The sequence below is a fragment of the Aulonocara stuartgranti genome, assembly GCF_965226115.1.
Source record: "Aulonocara stuartgranti genome assembly, chromosome: 9".
Taxonomy (NCBI): Eukaryota; Metazoa; Chordata; class Actinopteri; order Cichliformes; family Cichlidae; genus Aulonocara; species Aulonocara stuartgranti.
In genome coordinates this window covers 18,444,370-18,458,119 of record NC_138960.1, presented here as the reverse complement: position 1 = coordinate 18,458,119, position 13,750 = coordinate 18,444,370, and the positions used below count along the sequence as shown (strand labels likewise).

The 13,750-nt window shown below is 40.4% G+C and overlaps 1 protein-coding gene across 1 annotated transcript in view; it reads left to right on the top strand.

The window, feature by feature from the left end:
- Positions 1 to 13,750, top strand: part of arhgap21a (Rho GTPase activating protein 21a) — a 106,847-nt gene that overhangs the window by 34,592 nt on the left and 58,505 nt on the right. The gene's annotated exons all lie outside the window — the stretch shown is intronic.

Genomic DNA, 13,750 nt, shown 5'->3' with positions numbered 1-13,750 from the left:
CATCCTCATTCCGATCTTTTCTGGAACGACACAGCGAGAAGTAAGTCCTGACTTCCACCTGTGATTAAAGTCATGGCAAAATCAGACAAAATCACATTTGATCTTTCAAAACACTGGCATAAATCCCTAGGAGATACAAAACTACTACATCCATTCATCCAGCCGCCCACTTCCTTCCACTTATCTGACAGACTGGCCTAAAAGAGTGCAGTAAAAAACAAAAGAACCAGACAGATGTTATGACTTAATGCTGCTCATTCACTTCCAGTTGTTCAGCTCATATCACTCCATTTATATTTCCAAATGACACTAGGTTAATTCAGTCTGTTCTCTCCTGCTTTCTCCCTCCTAGCAGGAGGCAGTTTATCCAGCCTGTCAAATTCATAGACTTCACAACTGCTGGCATGCAATGCTCTTTGGGTTCACACAACCTGTGACCAACACATCAAACATAAACCATTGCCATGTGGCTGTTCCTAATTTGCAACAACATATGTGGTAATGCAAATACAAAGTGATCAATTAACCCCAGCAGTGCTTTGTCTAACAATGTTTCTGGTCCTGATGCAGCTTTACGTCTTGTGCCATTAAGGAGACAAAAAGCTGCTGGTGCTGCTGCTTTTTCCCACAGTCGATTATTCATTTTCACCATCAAATACTGAATTTGTTTTAATATTTGATTATATAATTGAATCTGGAATATTTGTTGCTTTAATGTTGATCCATCATAAATCAGACCCGGATCATATGCCACCCAGCGAGCTGAGAAGTAATACCCGAACCCAATCAGCTATTAATACATATATGTTTTCTCATAAAGCTGAAATTAGACAGTGTAATTCTGTCCCAGAGATCCTGTTTGTTTGTTTTTTTGTTTTATTTTTACATATTACATCACATCTTCATAATGGCACAGGCTCATGTGCTGTGTCGGACTGTTACTATGCAACAACTGTGGTTTTGCAGAGCGGTCATTTTGATTGAATGCAACATGATGTCACTGAGTGACTTGCTGGGCGTGCATGTCAACGTTTAAACTGATGAAGCTTCTGCGGCTAAACTCGGCGGTCTGATGAAGTGCAGCAAAGGGCGTCGGGAGAAGAGGGGGAGTTTAGAGGACACGCCCGTTGGCAGAAAAATGAGGGATGAAAGGAAGTGGATGAAGGAGGAGGGGAGATCTGCAGTACTGTATGTTCTCCAAGTCAGGCCATGTGTATGCAGGGAAAGCACCATGGTGTTTTCCAAGGACCATCATTCCTTTCTCACACACTCTGGGCTTCCACACTCAGAGTGCTCATTTTCTTTAACTCTTCCTCTCTGTTTCTCTCATATTCTGTCTCACTATTCTCCATCACACAGTCCCTCGCTTCCTGGGTCTTAATAGTGGTGTAATTTACAGCTCTTGGTCAGACCAGCACTGTGTGTGTGTGTTTTAAAGGGCGTGTCCCACAGCCCTCATCAGTGTTGGCTCGAGTGCAGAGTGCCTCTTGTCATAACCAGTACCAGATCTGTCACATACCAGATCTGTTACAGTCCACTAAATGCAGAAATGCATTACAGATTATCTTTTATATGTTGGCGTTAGCATTAGCCAAATACCCATAAATGTTTTGTTACCAGGACTCATCTATTAGTGAAAAGAAGGCCCTCAGCTGTTATTTTCATTATTATGTAATGAATTCAATGTTAAATTACTAAAATTACAGGGCATCAGGGCTGGGTATTAATATTATTTAAATCTCAAGTGTGATTTTGGTTTCCAGTGATTATGAAAACACGATAATTGAGATAAAATGAACTAATTTCTGTTATAAAGTTCTCATTTTGCCTGGTGTTATAATTCAAGCACACACCTTTACTTTACAGAGGTATGCTTTCACCCCACCCTAACAGCCCGAACTCACCGTCTCAGCTGAAGCCAAAATTATGGAAATTCAACCTTTAGTCAATGTGGTCTGTCTAGCGCCATGTAGGTGAACCTATGGAAAGCTGTCTTAGTCTCCAATCACCAATGGTTTCTGCTGTCAGTTGGCTGACAGTTTTGGCTCTTCATTGCTCTACTGGTTGCTGCTACCTGAGAGTCATTTTGCACCCATCTGAACCTGCAGACTTCCTGCAATGGAGCCTCGGGCTATACAGTCCTCGCAGCAGGAACAGTGAGGCATTTTATTTTATAAAATTGGAATTAATGACTAATTTTCACATTTTACAAACCCATCCAGTGGGCTGGATCAAACCTTTAGCAGGCCACTTTGACGATCCTCCTTTAGCAAGTGAATTGAAATTGTATTTGTAACTACATGTTAAACATGTCATAGTTGGTTACATTTCAAAGAAAACATGAAAAATTCATATTAGGAAGCCAAAAGCCTGAAAAGTAGTGATACAATCCTGAAAGCAGGCTCACTCCTGTTCTGCAGAGCTGTGTGTCAGTCCTCTCTAAAGTAGATGACTCTCAGCAGTAATAATTGCAATCAAGAGAATATTTACTGCTGCTTTCAGCAATGTGCTGCACGTGACAGAAGTAAACATGAGACATTGCCAGACAAGCTGAAAGTGTTCATATCAAGATGAATATTTCATATTCTGTTATGTAGTAAAGGGTATTTTTAGAGCTTGATAGCATCTCTCCAGTAGCTTATGAATTTTGAATGGCAGCTTTGAATATTTCACCAGTCGACTAGAATAGCCGGGGCTGGATGCAAGATATGACAGGCTGGGTATTTACTGAGTGGTGCAGTGACAGGTGATCGCGCGCTTCATTCTGCCTTGTCTTTTTATTAATGGTTGTCTTCTCCAATCATTCACTAATCGTCTTCCTGTAGCAGTTAAGTGTTGTTTTGATGGCATCACATGATATGATTTGCTCTAAATTAAATAACAGATGAGTTGTAGATTAAATGTAAAGCATGTGATTAGAGCTGAAAAGAATATCAAATTTATCAATTAGCCAATCAACAAGAAAAACTATTTGGCAACTTTTCAGTTACCAGTATTTGTTGTAGTGATTTTAACAAATAAAAAAGTAAAATATTCTCTGGCTCTAGTGTCTTTGGATGTGAGGATTTGATGTTACTTGATGTTACTTAGTAAGGATAGTCTGAATTAGGTATGCACCAATCAGTTCCAATCAATTCTGGGCTCATATGAATAGTGATTAAAATGGTAATTTGGTTGGTTAGTGCTGCACATTATTTTTTTTACATTGCTTAATCTCTCAAATTGTGCCACGATAACAAAACAAATCTTCAATGTGCATCCATTCTGAAGTATTTCAGCTCTTCATTGTGCCATAAAATTGATAATATTAGCTAAATACACTCACACTTTGTTAGGCATACCTTTCTAATTCCAGCTTAGATCCTCGTTTGCCTCTTGAATTGCCTCAGTTCTTCTTTGTATAAGTTCAACATGGTGCTGGAAGGATTCCTGAGAGATTTTGGTTTGTACATATGATAGCTTCAAACAGTTGCTGAAGATTTGTCAGCTCCACATTCATGATGCCAATCTCCTGGTCCACCATATCCCAAAGGTGCTCTTTTTTCACACCATTGTGAAAATGATGATTTTGTGGGAAAATCCAGGTAGTTCAGCAGTTTCTGAAATACTCAGACCAGCCTGTCTGACACCAACAAACCAATGCCATTTGACAGTTAACATTTGAATTGTTATACCTAATAAAGTAGCCAGTGACTATAGGTTGATAGTCATTATTTCATTTCCTATAGTAATGACAAACACACATGTGAAACAGGGTTTTGAAATCCCAATAATCCCTCATTTAATTATTAAAGTAGTTTTAAAAAGGTGCTAAGTCGGACATTCTGCTCCCATTCTCACAGGCCGTCATCAGCCCCTGTTAATCCTACATGGTTTATGTGTCATTATACGCCGCTTGAACTCCTGCTGCACCAGTTAAACCACAGTGACAGCCTGCACTACATTATCTTTGCTTTAATGAATCAACATTTTATTAAATGAAGTTTCTTTATGCTGAGCCAAGTGTGTCTGCCTGGCTGGGCGCTGTTCTCCATGTGTTGTCACCCATTACACCATCATTATGCATCCATCAGGCATGCGTCTGGAATGAGTGGACCCTCCACTCCTATCCTCCCTCCAGCAGTGTAGCCTCAAACCTCAGCTATTGGAATTCCAAGATCAGCTTACACCGTTGCTATATGCTCTCTTTATGAAGCGCACGGTGGCAAATAGGAGTAATACAACTTCTCAAAGGAGCCTTTCAGACAGCTCCAAAGCCAGAGTTTACATTCAGGGTGGACAGCTTAGCCTATGTACCATATTCCCACATTTCTGACTCAGGTGTTTGTCCGCACGTGCCAGTGACTGATTGATGATGTCTGCGCTCAGTTTCCACATGTGGGTGGTTTATGGCATTCTGGATGAATAGTGGTATCTTATGTACAGTGAATCCTGTTTCATTTTCATCGGGTTTTTTTGGTTTCTGAAGCCTAAACAGACCCTATAGAACCACATTTAATCACAAATCCTGTGTATGATGTGTTAAATCTGACCCAGTCACATCAAACTGCTCCCACAGTTAATCCCTGGTAGCATCTGCTACTGCTGTAGAGTCATTCACACCATTGCCATGCTACATGGTTAAAAATATATTGCTTCAATGAGATTTCTTCATGTCAGGTTCATCAGTACTGGTTGCAGTTGTACTGGAAATGGAACAAAGCAGATATGTGTGAAGTGGTGCATTATTCTGCATTATCCATCCATAATCTATATCCTCTTTGCCCTCCAGTGGGTCACGGGGGGTTAGTAGAAATCCCAGGTGACATTGGAAGAGAGTTTAAAGTCACCAATAATTTTGTGTAGGTATTTATTTATTTATTTTAAGGAATTTTGAGAATCACGTGGTTTGAGGACCATCCGTCCCAAAATCAGTGACAGAACGGTCGTTGTTAAGGAATAACAGGACAAACTGGGTTGACTGTGAATAAACATCCAGTCTTCTCACAATTCACTTTTTAGTTCTTTAGAAGCAAATGTCAGCTGCATGTTATGGATTTTTTGCAAGCAATTTGAACAGCTGCAACTTGCGAATGTTTAGCGACTCTGCATGATTATTTATCACTGCAAACAAATTCTGCACATTCATCTGCAACTGGAAGCTTTTTGCTTTCTGTCTGAAGTCCTCGAGTAGTATGAGTTCTGTTCAACACTTGGATTTGAGTAGATTTTCTTTGCACAAATGAAAACTTATGATGGTTTAGCTCTTTATTAGCCCATTAATAGTTTTTGGCTACACAGGAAGTCTTGAAAAATTGACCAGTGTCCACAGAGGCTAGCCAACGGGTCCCATGTTGCTTGAAACAGCTGATCTGTCTGATCATTTTAACGCTTTTTTGTTATTATCCCAACTCGTTAAGATCATCACCTTGGTGCTCAACTCGTATTCTGTAAATCTGGATAGTCCTAGACTGAAAAAAGCAATAGTATAGTATCAAGAGTTGAGAAACCCACTCTTTTATTCTTTGCAGGTAGTCAGCCTTAAAATCTTTATGATAATGCAACACAAAAACAGGGTTGTCAGAATCTGTAGATTGTTACTTTCTGGGATCTTATTATTGCGGTGTTGTGTATGACTTTCAGCTGGAGCTAAGAGGCTCAGAAGAGAGCTTGAGGCACACATTGTCTGTTTCAGCTGTGTCTAATTGGTAGATATGTGTGTCCTTCTGCATTTTGTGTGAAGCTTGTAGTGATTACTGTGTGCCTGTCTGATAAATTATTAAGTTATAACCAGTCAACCTTCTCGTTCCAGTCCCTTTAACTGGTGAGCTCCACAAACCCAGTGGAAAACACCCAGTGGTCTACCCATCTGCTTGTCTTTATTGCTTTATAGCTTTTAATGCAACCAAGTGACATGACTGAAACACATATCCTGATTGCCCTGATTTTCCTAAAAAATAAAAAGTATATAGCTTGATTGTGTCTTACACGCTTGAGGTTACATAATCATTTACAAACATGGAATTCAGAAGAGCCAAAAATAGGGACATAAGTCTGAGATGTCTGAGAGTTAAGCAGGGCCATGTCAGACCTGCTTTGTTTGCATAGTAGCGGCGGCGGGTAAGATGATGCATGTTGACCCAGTGAGGTGGACTTCAAACAAAGGTTTATCGCACATCTCTGTCAGTCCGACAGGAGCATTGCTGTGTCTTCATTAACGCTCTGAGATGATCTGGGCCTCTTTGTCATCTCACCTCTTCTGAACCATATGGTTTCTCCCTGAGGGAAACTGCCTGAGTGAGAAGGAGAGATGTAATAATTAAACATCGGCAGCGATTTTTCTTTTTCATTCGAGAGGTGTGGGTCGGGCTGTCATCAGAAACATATTTGCTGCTTTTCTTTCTGTGTGAGAGCAGCTGCTGAGGAGTGAATGTGCAGACTACTGAATGCTTGATTGGCAGAAGCATTTGTCTGAAGGTGCCTGGGGACAATTGTCCAGATCAGGCAGGGCTCCTTCACAGGGGAGCTTGCTAATACACCAAGCTTATGCAAACCCCCCCACCCACACCCCTGCCACCCTCCTCCTCCTCCTCCTGGACCCAGGCTTTTGTCTTCAACTGTTAGTTTTTCCGTGAGTGTCCAACACATACTTCTCACTGCAGCCGACCTGAAGGAAATCCCCTGGTTTTTTTTTTCTTTCCTGGAAGTTTGAGGCTGTCATGCAATTTCTTCTCTGCTCCACACAGATGGTCTCCATAGCAAACTGTGGATTTTGATAATTGTTTTTGCCAGTGGAAGAGAAGCAATGCACTGGTTCATAAATATGTCGTGGGCATGACTCACAGGGACTTGGACTGGTAGATTTTGAGATGTTGCATCATGGCTTATGTTTGAGTTGGATGCTTTTTAACATGAAAAGAAAGAAAGCTTGTGCTAACATCCTCCTCATGACCAAAGCATGCAGGAGAAAAGTCCGCTGTTGTGTTGGTAGAGGATTTTTTTAGCTTGAGGCTTTTGACTTTTGAAAATCGATTGCAAATGTATCAGCTTTTTAGCAGTCATGGACATGAATTGCCAGGTATTTATCATGTCAGTAAGCTCAAATTCACACGTAATGTTTTTTGATAGGAAGTAGGTAGAAGTGAGGCGTTACCATGGCAAACAAGGAAACAAAGATTAACAAGATGCATCTATTGATGTATGTGAACACAAACTTAAGCAATAAAAAGACGCTTATTTATGTTTTTGTGCAAGCTTCTCCTATTGTATGTTCTTATTTAACTCACTAAAGTATTTCTGATTTTTACTGCTTTAAAGACACTGTTTATACTATTTCTAACTGCAACAGCTTCCCTGACTTTCTTGCTTTGTCTTTATTTACTATCCCTTCCCTCCAGGAGAAAGAGGCTGGTTGTGCATGTACACCCAAACTCTGTCCTCCCTGGCAGATAGAGTGCACTAAAATTATATTATAACCCCTTATAAACAATCATGGCCTCATACACTCAGATTTGGGTACTTAACTGAGCTTAAAACAAGCTCAGTCTGCTTGGATATCTGCCTGATCAGCTCAGCAGCCTGTTACTTCCCCACAGTAGTAACTTGCAGGGTTCATACCCCTTCTGTACCCCTCTGAGAGCATTATGAAGAAGGGCTTTATGGGTGTGCAACAGTGTGGGTGCAGTCTGTCCCCTGTCCCTCATTAGCCAGTCCTTTGTTACAGTAAGCCATACCGCGCGGATCCCAGATGCAGCATGTCCAGATTAGATCTTACACCCGCCAGGAGTCTTGAAAAGCTACCCCTGAATCGAGCCTAATCCTCCTGCAAGACTTTCTCTTTTTTTCTGGCTCTCTGCACCACACACAGACACAAAAACACACACATTCACAGCCACAGATACATAATGGGTAACACGCACACATACACACACTAATTGGAGACTTCAAAATTACTTATTGTAGTTTTTGGAGCCTGGTCGGTGCCTTGTGTCTTTAATCCCCATCCAGAGATCCTGTCAGCTGCGCACAGACCACAGGCCTTTTCTCCTTTGTTATATAAATAAGAGCTGCAGATAATCATCTAATAAATCCGAGACTCCAAGATTTGAGTGGATTAAAATGAAGCAGCAATTCGTTTCCATTGTGTTGTGTCCCTTAGAAATATAAACATCTGATATGAGTTTAACAACTGACGAAACACAACTTTGGCTGTTAGATTTTGAGGATATTTCTGTTGTAAGAGCTAGCTTATTCCTTTACAAGTAAAAGAACAGGACGAGCTCCAGCTTGTTTTAGGCTATCCAAATCCAGAAATCCAAACTGGACTTGATCTGGTCTGGTCTAGTGTATAAGCATGTCACTAATGTGATTTCATCTTAAAGACTCATAAGTGGTCTTTAAAAATCCCACACTAGTCCCTAAAACGCTTGGTTGTTTCTTCATCTATGCCTTTATTTCACCACAGCTGCAGTCTTTAAGTTGTCTTTGGCCTTACAAGTGATGTTGTGTGACACCACAAGGCCATTTGTAGAATTATCAGCAGGGGAGACTCCAGTACCTAATTTTCACCAGTATGGTGCCACTGCCAATGGTGAGCCAGTTTTTGTCCTTTTAGAACACCGCAGCATTTCAGGAATGTGTAGAGCTGAGCATTATGTAGCAGAGACTGGGCTTAACGCCGCTCACAGTTGTCAAAATAACAGCAAAGCTCTTGCTTTAGTCGTAACATCTTGTGCCAGTCTTCTCAGCAACACAACACCAGCACTAGATCCAGTTTTGGTGCTTTTTGAGAACCAGCCCAAGATGGCATTAGATGATTAGATTAGATGGTACTCTGCAAACATGCAAAGCTATAGACGACTACAGCTGTCAAAATCTGTCAAAATACAATCCAGAGTGAACTCTGACACTAACATGTCACAAGTGTGCCACAACAATGCAGAGTTATTATTTATTTATTTATTTTTAGAGGATATGACTGTGGAAAGATCTTTGAACCAAACATTTCAAACTCTATAGAAGTCATAGCAGTTTTCATGGGTGGATAACCAAAATGGACAAAATATACTTACTCATTAGTTTCATGGTACCAATTTTAGGACTAGCCTTTTGTTTTGTTTCAGAACGGGTTTTAGATTAAGCAACAACACCAGACTGGTTAAAAATATGACCAGAACTAGTCTTTTTTTCTGTGTAATGGATGGATGCATGGAGTTCATGAATGGGCAACAACTCTGCAAGTCCAAACTGCAGTGTGTTGGGTTTAGGCAACAACAAGGGCAGTGACCAGCAACAATCAGTAAACCCTCTGTCTGATGGTCAGTTTTTCACAGTGCCACCCTCCACACCCACTGATAGAATTTCACAACCATCCGTGACTGGCCTCAGGTTGTTTCTCTCAGCTGGTCCAGGCTCGAGTTGTTGTTACTGCTTTTCTTGGGTTGACAGCATTGGACAATTTACACATTTGTGTTGTCTCATAAATTTCTTCAAAGTATTTTCGTGGTTGGTGTTAAAGAGCTGTTTTATTATGTGTTTGAACATGGGCAGCGCCCCATTAACCTGTTGCAGCTCTTCTCTGTTTAATAAACTGAATACTTTTGGTTTTTTGGCTGTCTGAAAGACATGATAAGGTTGACAGTTTTTCAGATTTCATGACATTTTATGAAGTTTATTTAGTGTTTTTTATTTAAAGTTAATGACATTTATTTTATTTCACTTTCTTTATAAACTAACAAAAACATAGGCTGTGCGCTACACAAAAGCCTGAGAAAGACTTGAGTCTTTAAGGCCTTGTAGCATTAATGGGTTTTTTTTTTTTGTAGTATTAGACTGCAAAGGTTTGAGCTTAGTGTATTTTATACAGTTAAGTTACAACTACACAAACATGGAAAACACTGAATTAGTTTTTTTTTTCTGAATAGATTTTTTCTTTGGTTGGCCGCCCGATGAATGTTGCCATGAAATGTCTCTGTAGACACAGTCCTTGCAGCAATTATGGTAATTCACTAATATGCCCTGAATTATCCCAGAAGCTGTGAATATTTCAGCCTACAATCCAATTTCCCCTAATAATAATAAAAAAAAACCCAAAGCCAAATCCACAACTCAGTACTTTTTAAAGTTTTTACTACTCCTGTGTCAAACTTTTATATCCATATAAAAAGTTGTACCTATTATGGTCTTCCTTATTTTCTGTCAAATATTTGATTATAATGCTGCACGCTCATATTGAAGATAACCAAAATTTCAAATGCTGAGTTAGGTGTATGTGCAAATAATCCCTGTGAGACAGTAAACACTCATTTTGAGGAGGCCGTTTATTATACTCTTGGCTCTGCATGAAGACAATAAAGGCAGATATTCTCTGTGGTCGAGTCAGTCACACAGCTCTGGGCGTGACCTTAGAAACCCCACCCACCTACCGTTAAGACGTTTTGTTTGCAAGTGGGAGACAGTCAAACAAAAGTTTGATAAAAGGGAGAGGAACTAAAACAGCTTGCACTGAGGTTCACGGTAAGTATTTATAACTGTAACTATAAATCATGTAAAGCTACTTGAACTGAGTTCAATAAAAACATTTAGCTAGAAATTTGCATATCAGATCCCTTTTAAGTCCAATGTGAAGAAAATGATGATTTTTAACATCAAAGAAAGTCAAAGGAAATGATAAACAAACAGTTTTCATAGCTCAAGACGCAAAAAAGTGCTAGAAAGATGAAGTTGATTTTATTTCAGCTTTATTTGATAGACACAGTTTAGAAAGGATAGAAAGGTGAGGGCAGAGATGCGGTAAAGGGCCGTAGGTCTGATTCGAACCTGGGCTGGCCACTCTCAGTCGTATGGCATGTGGTTGCCTACTCCACGCAATGAGCTAAACCAGCACCAAGACAATTAATCAATTAATTAATTTTTGGACCATCCATGTAGAAATTGTTTGCAAAAAACAAACTAACATCCAAAACAAAAAGAAAACAAAAAAAAGCAAAGCAAGTGCTGATCAAAATGAACAGGATGGGAAAGAAAGCATGTAAAAGGACACTGTTGTAATTATTAAGATGTATGAAAGTTGCCATGTATACTTAATAATATCCTTAAACATGACATCCTATTTTTACACTCACATTCACCGATTTCAACTCAACTGCTAAACTCTGCAAAAGTTGAAAAAATAAAGTAACTTCCTGAGGCTGGAAAAGAGAATCTGTTACCATAACTGCACAAAAACACACAAAGAGAACAATTATGTAGTTATTTAGACAGCTAAAATGGATTATTTCAGTGGAGGAATGCAGGGGCTGCACCAAAGCCTAGTAAAGGAGAGATAAGAATTATTCTTTTAACTGTGAATCATGCACGGCTGTAACACATGACCCCTTTAGGTCCAGTTTGTGGCAAATCATCACCTTCTGTGTGTGGTAACATTAAAAGACATCAGGAGAAATGAGACGGACAGCCAGCGTCAAGCCTCAAATCAGCACTAGTTGCTGTTCCTCTTGATCACGGACACACACAAACCATGAAATCACACTGAGAACACCCGTTTCCAGTGGATGGCATTGTTGTGGTCAGGTATATTGCCGGGGTAACGGCATAATATTTCTGTGTGGCGTGTCTGGTTCTTTCTGTTTGCTTGGCACCAAGCGTAATTCCCAGCCAACACAAATTCATTTTTCTTATCATGTGTTTTAGATTTACAGGAATTCCGATACATATGATGTGGTTTGAAACCCTATAACATCCTTAAATGCATTAATAGAGGTAAGAAGTCTTGTTTGCCTTGAGACACAAGCGGTACCTCATGACTTACCCCCCATGTGTGTAACACACTGTATGCATCTTGTACATAACCATTCTTGTGAGACTTAATCCTTGTTTTGGCTTCCTCAAGTCAAGTGTCTCAGCTGCCTGTGTTTGGCGACTTCTATTTCTGCCGTCTTTTCCATACAGCATACCACATGCTATATCGAGCCGAGTGAATGTGGTAACAAGATGCTCATAACCAAACGCGGAGAAGGAACATTCCACGACTGGGTTCCTGATGTTGTTTTCATGGTCGCTGCTGTCTCGGATGGCAAATATTCCTCAGAATCAAAATAGGCCTGTATTTACATTTTCTCTCTCATTCTAAACGACTTTACACACCACGCCGGCTGTTCACTGATATGCATTAGCTGTTGCTAGAAGTGAACTGCTAATTTGTCCAGTCATAATGCCTCACTCTGGAGACACGCCGGGCTATTAAAGATGGCACCACTTTGTGTAAAGCGCACCCATTGAACATCGGAATCCTGAAGTTGCTGTTAAAGCGGCACAAATGCTCCAGAGAGTGCTTGGATGAAAAATGTGATTAAATATTAAGTTGATGTTTGGGCCGTGCTCTCTTCCGGAGAGATTTACTAAAAGGTATGAGAGCTGAGGTCATCCCAGACATCTCACTGCTCCTAAAATAAAAGGCAGTTGCTGAGCCTCTGTGGAGCTTGAGAGGTGGAAGGATTTGAGAGGTGTTCCCTTGGGGACGTATGAAGGCGTTGGCTGTAGGGTTGCAGAGTTTGAGGGTCTAATTGAGAACAAATTGCTCTGGGCAAAGAGGCGGGGTATCGCTGTCATGCTCAAGGTTATTTGGGGGTTTTATGGAACGCAACTAATGTTGAAAAGCTCAAATGCAGTTAGTGGTTCTTGTACCAGTTGTGTCCCCTCGTGTCTGCAGACAGAGTTTAAAATACCAGAGTGTGCATGCAGAAGACGTCACAGGTGAAGGTAGATAACCTTCTGTGACATGTAAGACCTCAAATTGTGTTTTTGTGGGATTTGTTTTGTCTGCACGCCTTTATTTATTGTGCTAAAGGTGCCTCACAGATGTTCTCAATGACTTGCTACTTCCAAGACGTCACGTGAAGTAATAATGGATTACGAGACTACCCGACAGTCCCTGGTTGAATTCCAGTCTAATCTGAGTGCATCTAATTCCCCTGCTGTCTTTCCCCACACTTTTCAGGAGGAAGCAGCTACAATGCTAACGCTGTAAAGTGATCTAAGAATCCCACAAACCTCTTGCTGCCTATTTCCTGGAATGAGTTGAAAGCTATATAATAACAGATGGGAAAGAGATCCATGCTTTTTGTTCAGTATATAAATTAATTCTAAAGTTCATCTGATTATTTCAGCAGTCGGAGAAGTCAGATAAAAGGGAATTTTAGAAATGACACTTGCTCACTCTGTTTCCTCAGGTTCTGTTTCTTTATTCATGGAATAGTAGCAACAGAAACACCACATTAAAAAGGTTTTCTAAAGACACCTGTTATACTTTCACACATCACCTCCTATTATTTCCTGTTGTAACAGTGGATGCTCTTATTAAAGATGGTCAGCACTTGTACTAGTAAACACTGAGCCTAAGGCTTAGGCTTAAGACTGCAGTAAACACTGTGGTTCAGACAGGTTTTTTTCTTAGTCTTGGCTGTGTATGAACAATCCCTGAAAATCTTAAACTCTATTAACTTTATTCCGGCATCTGTCTTTTGGCTTTGGACAACAGCTGCTAACTCAGCCAGATTGTAGGCAAAATGTGGCCAGAAGCCTAACAGGGACATGCTGCAGATTAACGTTCGCTTTGTAGCTCTGCTTAACTGTATGGTTTCTGTTAAATAAGCAAATAAATAAAGGGGAAATATGCAGCAGTCACCGTGTGTTTGTGCAACTTCTGGTATTCTCTCCGACCACCGTGTGTGCCACCCAGGCATCAGCTCTTTGTAGTTGCCAGATGAGCTGC